The following is a 9,891-nucleotide window of genomic DNA, read 5'->3' as shown; positions in this document are numbered from 1 at the left end:
AAGCCGACCAGGTGTTCAAGAAGCCTCATATTACGCCGCGCAGCTGGGTCTAGCCCTGACTCTATCTCTACAACTACCGACGCTTCCTCTCACCCAAGCTATTCTTCACCTATACCCACTTCACAGCTCACCCGAAGGGTATCTTGTCCTATATTTAATTCGATTCGATTCGATTCCCCGACCCGCATCATCACATGATATCATCATCCTTTTTCATTGGCACCGGAAGCAGTAGCACGTCGCGCTCACAGTGAGATTTAGGCGATACGCTGTTTGAGCGCCCCCGCACCTGCAACCACCTGCCTCTGCATTATTGCAGGTACATGGGACCACCGTTTTGAGGCATCTGACATCACAACCACCACAGTGATCCAACAGCATGGATTCAACAACAGCCAGAGATGCAGAGCGCTAGTAGCACCTGTTGCTAACTTGCAAGGTCAGGGCCGCTTGGTCGGCCCAGACGAGCATACTCTCGTAATACTAACCCTACCTGGGGCCACATTCTTATCGTGGTAACCCTATCTGGGGCCACAGCCATCTTCCATCCAAGGCAACACCCAGGCAAACTGGCACACACTTCTTTTCAGGCAACGACGGCTCTTCCTCTCGACGTGTTCACGGTTTAGATTACAGCTTTATCAGTGAGATAGCGTGCAAAGATACATTACCCTAGTGGGCCAACCCGTACTGCCACCCTGAATAAAACCAGGGACAGCTGGATGGCCTAACTTACGTAATGTGTATTGCCGTGTATAGCACTCTTTCTCTCCTCTGCTAAACATTTCTTCCTCTTCAGGCCGGGACCTACCCCCTGTGCGGTGAAAGTGCAGTGGGGTATTCGTCCTTTCCTCCCAGGTTGGGCCACAGCACGTGCTTGCGCCCGGTGTCTCCCTGCCTGGCTTGTTTGCTATGCCGATCCACTGCTAGAACCTCGTGATAGTGCGAGTCAACTAGCAGTGGGGGTTGCCCTCGAGTAATACCTTCAGGACTTACGAATACTTCGTATTTGTGCCGAACCGGGTTCAATTAGCCTGCTAGGAACCCGGAATTACGCCTCTGACAACCGAACTCCAACCCACAGCTCACGAGCCTAAGATCCACAGCTCCACGGAGATCACAGCTACCCAGCTGAGTCAACCCACCACCACCTTCTCCACCAGACCACTACCTCACCTTAAATGCACTGCCTTCGCCTCCTCTACGCTCTTGATCCTCCCCCTGACCCTGACGGAAAAGGACTGAAAATCTACATGATCACCCAGACTCCTTACACCTCCATCACCCCCATTGACAAAGGAATAAAGCTCTTTCTACCCTCTGAATCTGACCTCTATGCTTGCCTCACCCCCAAAGCCCGAACAGGACTACAGACACTAGGACTCACCCCTGCACTGACACTGGAACAGAAACATAACTGCACTGCTGTTGCCTTCAACGTAGACACCACCCTCCTCTCCACGATAACAACTTTAGACAAACAACGTACTGCCGACATCGGAAAAGCTAACAACATCATCATAGAAGATCTCTTCCACCCACCAAACACAAAGATCATCAGAATCCGATGCTCCTCCCCCCCTGAGGCTGAATCCCTCCTCACACATGGCTTTAAAGCAGACCACATTTCCATCCCACATTACAACCTCAAGATGAGCACATACCAATCCATTACACAATGCTTCAAGTGCTATGGATTCAACCATACCACCAGGCAATGCAAGGAAAAGGAACAAGCCTGCTCCTTATGCGCCAACAAAGGACATTTCTGGAAAGACTACACAGAAGGTTCACGATGCTGTATAAACTGTGGTGAAAACCATCCTGCCACCCACCACAATTGCAAAATCAGGGTGCAACTCATCAAGGCAATGAAGAATAAGACCCCAAAAACACTACCCCAATGTAACGACCGCTTACCCTATCGTAATAACCGCGGCCTCTATTGTAATAACCCAATGTTCCCCAGTATTAATCCTGTTATCTTGTGATCTCTCATAATCGTAATATACGCTCTCTGTTGTAATTCTCCGTCTCTCTTCACTCAATACCCCAGCTTAACGCTGTTACAGTCCAGCATGACCCCTCACTGGACTGCCACGTATATAAGAGGAATATTAAATGAGGAAGATACACCAAGGACAAGGGTTATTCGCTTATTACTAATTATAAAATAAAAACCATTAAAGCACTGCCACCACCTTCCCGACCAACCATACCTGAATGTGTCTGTCACCGATCCCCCAGGAAGGCAAGGAATCAGTAACCATGGGACTCCGGGTAATATGAACTTCAGAAATAAATTTTGGAAAATTAGTTTGTGTAATTTACGTTACTAATTTAAATCCAAGGGCAACTTTAGTATCTATTAATAGTAGGAGAACATGGAACTGAATTTCCTAAATTTTTCTTGAAAATCTTAGGCGCGCTAGGAATGAATGACGTTATCGTTAATTTAACACTGGCGCGATGTTTATATCCCCAACAATTATTTTTAATTCCGTAACGCCCGACGCTAACAACGGCGCTCGGATATAATTATAAGTATTATTAGTTAAACCAAATTAATGTTAAATTAATTATTTACGTTACTGTATGAACTCGATGTTTACATAGCATACACTTGGTCACCGCCGGTCGCGTTGTAGAATACTGAGAAATATACACTGATATCTGCGACGCTCACAGCTACAGAGTCGCGCTGAACCTTAAGTAAAAATTAGTAATTAATTTCCCAAAATTATAATTTAAATACTGGCGCGTAGTTGACTTGTTACTTTAACCGAATATAACACTCGCTAAACACTTGGACACGTTGGTAAGTATACAAAAATTAAAAGCGCGCTCACTGTCACGAAGCCTAATCCTCAGAAAGTTGTCTCCGCACTAATTCTTAATTAACCAAGTATTTCTTTTCTCAAAATTATAAATTAAATACCGACGTGTAGTTCGCTTATCACTTGAACTAAATATACTACTCGCGAGACACTTAGACACTTGGTTGAGCGCAAACAATTACTGGGCGCTGTCACACTGGGCGCTGAGTAAAACCGCTAGAAAATTCAGAGTCCCAACGCTAATTCGCTTAAATGACCAAAATTCGACTTTTGGTCTCTCAAAGTTCGCACTCGGATCACTTTAATCGCACACTTGAATTAACACTGACGACCCGATGATCGTATGGCCAGGCACAAAACTAGAATTTATTCCGAAATTGAGATTTTCCAAGCGACTTTGAAAAATGTCATCACAAAAATTTTCCACGATTTCACTGATTTCAGTTCTTTCACTGACTTCACTTTATGCACCGCACTTCACTTGAAAACAGTAAACCACTCACCTTTTAGTAATTCTCTCAAAGAATTAATACTGCACAATACGAAAACAGAAATTCCAGACTTAAACATGTAAAACAAATTCTTAGAAAAAATAATAACACTTATATACGAGAATTACGTAAACAAGGGGAAACACTTAACTAACGAAGGGATACTTAACCTGAAAAGGAACTTAATATACAGGGAACTTAATTTAGTACATAAGGAAATCTCGATTTAACCTATAACCGTCCCGTCCCGGCCCGCCCTGTCGCTTCTCCAAGCCTAGGTAACCACAACCACCTAGATGCCGACAGTACCAAATAATCCTGTCCTTCGCGGTCAACGGTTAGACTAGATAGCGGAACAACCGACGGATCTAACTGTCCGACACCACCGTAATTCCGTTGCTAGAGAATCTACTACGCCATCCCTCGGTGAACTCTTGGTACCTTCATGGCTGTACCGTAAAAATCTAGCGATTGGGTCGCCTACCACGCCCTCAGGGATAATAATTAGCGTCCTAATACTTCCCCGCCCCGACAATTCGACACCTAGAATTGTTGCTGCGAAAACCACCACGCAGCACCCTTGTCCGTAGTTGCAGAGGGTCGAGAAAAATAATACCCTGTCCAACTACCCAAGGCGGCCTCCACACTTAACTGCCTGCTAGCGCATACACTTAAGTGACTGTAATTAAACTTACCAGCCCCGCACGACCCTAGAATCGCCTACTCTATGCGAATCGCACCACATAGGATTACCGTCGACTCTATCTCATGGGCCCCGGCTGCACCCTCACCACATAACATAACCGAACGGACAGGCGCGTGAGGCTTCAATAATCGTCAAGAAATTATTGAAACACCGCTGCTACCATTGTAACGACCGCTTACCCTATCGTAATAACCGCGGCCTCTATTGTAATAACCCAATGTTCCCCAGTATTAATCCTGTTATCTTGTGATCTCTCATAATCGTAATATACGCTCTCTGTTGTAATTCTCCGTCTCTCTTCACTCAATACCCCAGCTTAACGCTGTTACAGTCCAGCATGACCCCTCACTGGACTGCCACGTATATAAGAGGAATATTAAATGAGGAAGATACACCAAGGACAAGGGTTATTCGCTTATTACTAATTATAAAATAAAAACCATTAAAGCACTGCCACCACCTTCCCGACCAACCATACCTGAATGTGTCTGTCACCGATCCCCCAGGAAGGCAAGGAATCAGTAACCATGGGACTCCGGGTAATATGAACTTCAGAAATAAATTTTGGAAAATTAGTTTGTGTAATTTACGTTACTAATTTAAATCCAAGGGCAACTTTAGTATCTATTAATAGTAGGAGAACATGGGGGCTTCCAATACAACACCTAAAAATGACAAAGTAGCAAAATATATCAAAGGGGAGTTAAGTGAATACCACTGGACAAGCTATACAATTTATTTTATGAAAACATGTAAATTAAGACAATTTGAACACATCACCTATTCTATTTCCCTAGAGGCACAATGGATATTTATTGAGGACACGAAAACTCAAGTGCTACTCTACCTTAAATACCCGCACTATGGCCACGATGTTGATGGCTGCCCTCAGCCCCGAGGATACGGGCTTGCGGCCCTGTTCCTGATACACTCCCAAGACACACTAATGAAATTTAGTTTTTCCAACTTATTGCTGGGAAGGATTACTCCTCCCACCATCTAATACAGCCCCAGGGCTCCACCCATTATTTAGGCAATGGCCAACCATTTAACACGTAGGCCTGAGGTCTGGCTCTCTAGGGCCAATAAGGACTTGGCCCTTATCTCAGGCCAATCACCTTCACTGATCTGTCGTGGAAAGCTACATGAATTTCTGAAGATTGAGTCAGCTCTCCCCAGCTAAAGAGAAGGGGGACAAGGCGCGTCTATGGAGCCCAGGCACCTGCGAGCAATGTTTACAAAACTGATAATTTATGTTCAAGCCTGTCTCCTCTAAGATAGGAGTAGGGACATTTGACTCTGCCTCGTATGGGGAAGGGGCCGGTGAGAGGGGAACATCTGAGTGGGGAATTGAGTGGGAGAAGCCAAGGTATCCAAGACCACCCTACCCTCAGGTCAACCTCTTGACCCTGACAAATGGGCGACAAGGGGGGGGGAGGAAGAGGAGACGAATGACGGCCAAGGGGAGGGGAGAAGGAAGGAGGGGAGAGGGAGAAGGAAAGGAGGGGAGAAGGAGAGGGAAAAGAGGGGAGAAGGGAGAACCAATGAGCTGAGCCCTAGATCATTACACCAATATCAGGCCCAGACAGCACGCCAGCTCTATCCCCAAAACCTCACTAACCAGCTTCACCGCCCCAACACACTTCCCCAAAATGCTCAAACAATACCCATCAACCCTCAAGGTAGAGGTGCCCTGCTCCCCACCCCCCCAGGTTTCCCACCTCTCCAAAACCACACCACCAGCGGACACCATCTCGCAAACCACCATACTCAGGCCCCCCTCCTCCCCCCCTCACCCACCAACAGACGACACCCCGAGAATAGTGGCAGCTATCATAATAGCACAGATATCAGCACAAGGAGACACGAGGAAGGCAATTTCCAACATTCAACAAATCCTACTAGTAAACAACCTCCCTCCAATAGTCATCCCTCCCAGCTTGGCGTCACAACCAGTACAACCCCACAAGCACTTACACCACCACCACCATTATCACCCCTTATTACTCCCCAGACACCAAACCCAGTATCACCCTGTTACGGCCCTCTCGGGACGCAACGGGGTCCTTACTCTGATGTTGTTAGAGGAAGTTGTATCCGACCCCAAGCCAGTAGTGGCTTTCAAGGGATGTGATCCGTGACGCAAGTAACTTAAAGGGGGTAGGGAAAGAAAGTTAAGAACTTAAGACTATAATTGATCCCATCACCAAATAAATAATATATAAAAGAGTGCACAGGGGGAGGGGAAAAAAACACTTATTTACAGGGGAAATACACTGTAGTCTTCTGCTGAAGACTCTGGACACAGGCTCTCGGTGCTAAATCCTCGGTGCTTCTTTGTGGCCTCACAACGAATTCTCTTAGAAGTTGAGCCTACCCTGGCCACAGGTCAGCCAAAACACAGGTCCACTGGGGGCACCACCATGGAGGCCGTCAACCACACGTCCAGCAGGTCTGCTGGCAGGTTCCGGATCAGCAAGGCTGGTCAGGCCACTCCATGAACGACATAAGGGTAACGCCCTAGACAGGAGCCTCGTGTGATACCACCAATCACTCTCCTGTCCTCAGTACCCCAGTGGATAATCATCTCCAGCAGTCGCTCCCGGGTAATCCTTCTACTGCCACTCCACTGGCAGGGTAACACCACAGTGTTCTTCCGGGGGACGACTTCACAGCTGCTGCAGCAAAGCACAAGGTATGGAGACGGCTGCCTTGGGTAGACTGACTCAACTTCCATCACAGCAGTCCCAGGTCGACTCTGTAAGCAGACACGTCATCAATAACAGGGACACTAAAACACCTCACTTACAGGCTCAGACACAAACGCCCGACATATCCACTCCATAGATGGCGTTGTAGTCTGAGCACCACCTCACCAGAGGTCAGCGGCGGCGGTGTTGAGTGCTGAACGGGACTGGAAACTGGCCCTCGTAGCTAGTACACATCGTCCACACCAGGTGTCGTCGTCGGTTTGGAGGGGGTTTCGGGAGCTGACCCACAGATGGCGCGGTCGTCACTGCTCCGGGCTCGGACGCTGGATCCGGGTTCGTAACACACCCCCACCCCCTATCACACTCCAGGCATCAAACCCAGTACCACCCCCACCCCTCATCACCTCCCAGACAAAAAACCCAGCACCACCCCCACCCTCTTCCCCACCCCCCATCACCCCCCAGGTATCAAACCCAGTACCACCCTTACTCTCGCCCCCACCCCTCACCACCTCCCAGACAACAAACCCAACACCACCCCCCAAGCACCAAACCCAGAACCATCTACACCCTCCCCTGACACCCAGGCCTCTAACTGCTTCTCACAGACCACGTTCCCCATGACAGCTACCCCTCTTCAGTCAAAAAGGTCAAGCTCACCAAAACACAAAAGAACTCTCCAAGTGAAAAGAACAAACTCACCAAAACAAAACAAAAAATTTCTGCATGCAAGACGAACAACCCCAATACACAAGAAAACCGACCCAGCAATAAGAAGGACATCAGATACCAAGAAACATGTAACCTCCCTCACCTTAGCCCACACGCCCAACACGTCAACTCACCTCACGCCCAACACGCTAGCCAACCTCACGCCCCTAACCCAAAACCACACAGGTACAAAGCCCAAAATCGCACAAAATCAGCCCCTAAACGTGTCTTTCTCAGCCAAGAGGACTAACACCTCCCCAGACCACTCCCTCACCCCTACACCAAAACTTCCTAAATTCATACCAGAAACCATGCAAAACGGATGTCAAACATATCTCCTACCCAAATCTATAATTACCAAATCTATCTACATAACGAATCAATCCACAAAGGAGAACCTCTCCGGTTCAAACGCCACAAACACTCCCCCATCAAGTCAGTAAACAATGAAAACACACAATTTAACGTTAGAGCCTACTACAACATCAGACACCTATATAGCTAACTTTGTGGAGAATGAAAGACCGGATGTGCTGCTACTGAACAGCACATTCGTGACGAACTCTCACAAAATTAGACATTTTGGCTTCACAACCTACCAATCTCCACATGAAGCACACGAAGGGGTTGCTATTCTGATAAAGAACACCTATAAACATGACCTCCTCACTACCAACTGGCAGCACAAACACTTCCTAGCAGTCCGCATTCACACTCAACACGGGCAGATGATCATTGGTACCACATACATTCGTCCAAACTTAGGTCTCCCCATCCAGGACCTAAACACTCTTCAACCACACACACATACCAGTCTTCCTCCTAGCAGACCTAAATGCAAAACACCAAACATTCAACCATCGCCAACACAACATGCACGGTCAACAACTACACCAACTCCACCAAAACAAACTCCTCACCTTCCTTGGCCCTGACTTCCAAACAACCTACTCACACAATAGAACTGGGAGACCAGATCTCATCCTCACCAACAGAGCAGGCACCCACCTCCAACACTACATCACACCCGGACCCCTCACCGGCTTAGATCACATACCCATATCACTCACACTCTCCAGCAACCCCATACTCATCCCAGCCACCCCACAATATGACTATCAAAATGCAGACTGGGAAGCCTTCAAACAACACCTAACTGCCAGCACACAGCCCTAAAACTTCCAAGACAAACCACACACAGACATAGATTCCCAAATCCTCACCATCCAGAATAACATCATACAAGCAGCTGATGCTACCATTCCAAAAAATACCCACAAAACCAGATACTCCTTTTTTCCTTCGATCAGAACAAAAAGGCTACTCTCCTGCTATCACAACAGATTCACCCACAACCTTCATAGATACAACCAAGTAAACACAGACCTCACTATACTCAAAAACCACATACTCAACAGCCTTGACCAAGACCATGCTAACCACTGGGAGAAACTCATACATAGAGCTGAAATACAAAGAAAAACAACTCCACAACAATTTTGGAACTTCATAAAGAGGATCAGAGGAAACTCCTCTTCTGTCTTTACATACATCACTCACAACAATCAAAACTACACCGATCCCTCAGAAGTAGTAGACATATTCAAACAACACTGGCAGGACATCTTCAATCCCCACCCCCCACAGCCAAAAGCAATACAAAACATAAACAGAGTAGAAACATGGATCCGACACAACCCTCATGCCATCACACACGACCCTACCATTGACCTCACGACACTAGACAACTTAGAAAGTGACCTCACAGAATCAATACTACCTGAAGAAGTTAAACTAATGCCAAGAACACCAGACGTAAAGCCCCAGGAGCCTCTGGCATTGGCCAAGCTCTCCTCAAGCAACTTCCAGACCCCCTAATCTTTGCACTCACAGACGTCTACAACGCCTCACTATCATCAGGATATTTCCCAAGCCCATTCAAAGAAGCCACAGCAATCCTCATTCCAAAACCCCAAAAATCCCCGACAGACCCCAAGAACTACAGACCGATCAGCCTACTAGAGGCATTAGGGAAAGTATACGAAAAACTCATTAATCATAAACTCAGGAATCACCTAGAACACAAAAACATATTGACAGACAAACAATTTGTCTTCAGACAACACCGCTCAACACAAGACGCACTGAACATAATAACAAACTACCTCTCCATAAATAAACACCAGAGGGCCAAGACGGCCCTCATTGCAAAGGACGTCGAAAAAGCTTTTGACACTGTATGGCACGACGGCCTACGTTACAAACTCTGCACACTATTTCAACTATCTGACAACATGCAGAGGCTACTTTGCAGCTTTCTAACAATTAGAAAGATGCAAATCAAGTTCCTCAGCAAGCTGTCAGGTTACTTCAACCTAAATGCAGGTGTCCCCCAGGGCTCAGTTCTCTCACCAACCTTATACATACTCTATATA

This window comes from Procambarus clarkii, chromosome 25, assembly GCF_040958095.1.
Source record: "Procambarus clarkii isolate CNS0578487 chromosome 25, FALCON_Pclarkii_2.0, whole genome shotgun sequence".
Taxonomy (NCBI): domain Eukaryota; kingdom Metazoa; phylum Arthropoda; class Malacostraca; order Decapoda; family Cambaridae; genus Procambarus; species Procambarus clarkii.
This window is presented reverse-complemented; position numbering follows the sequence as displayed.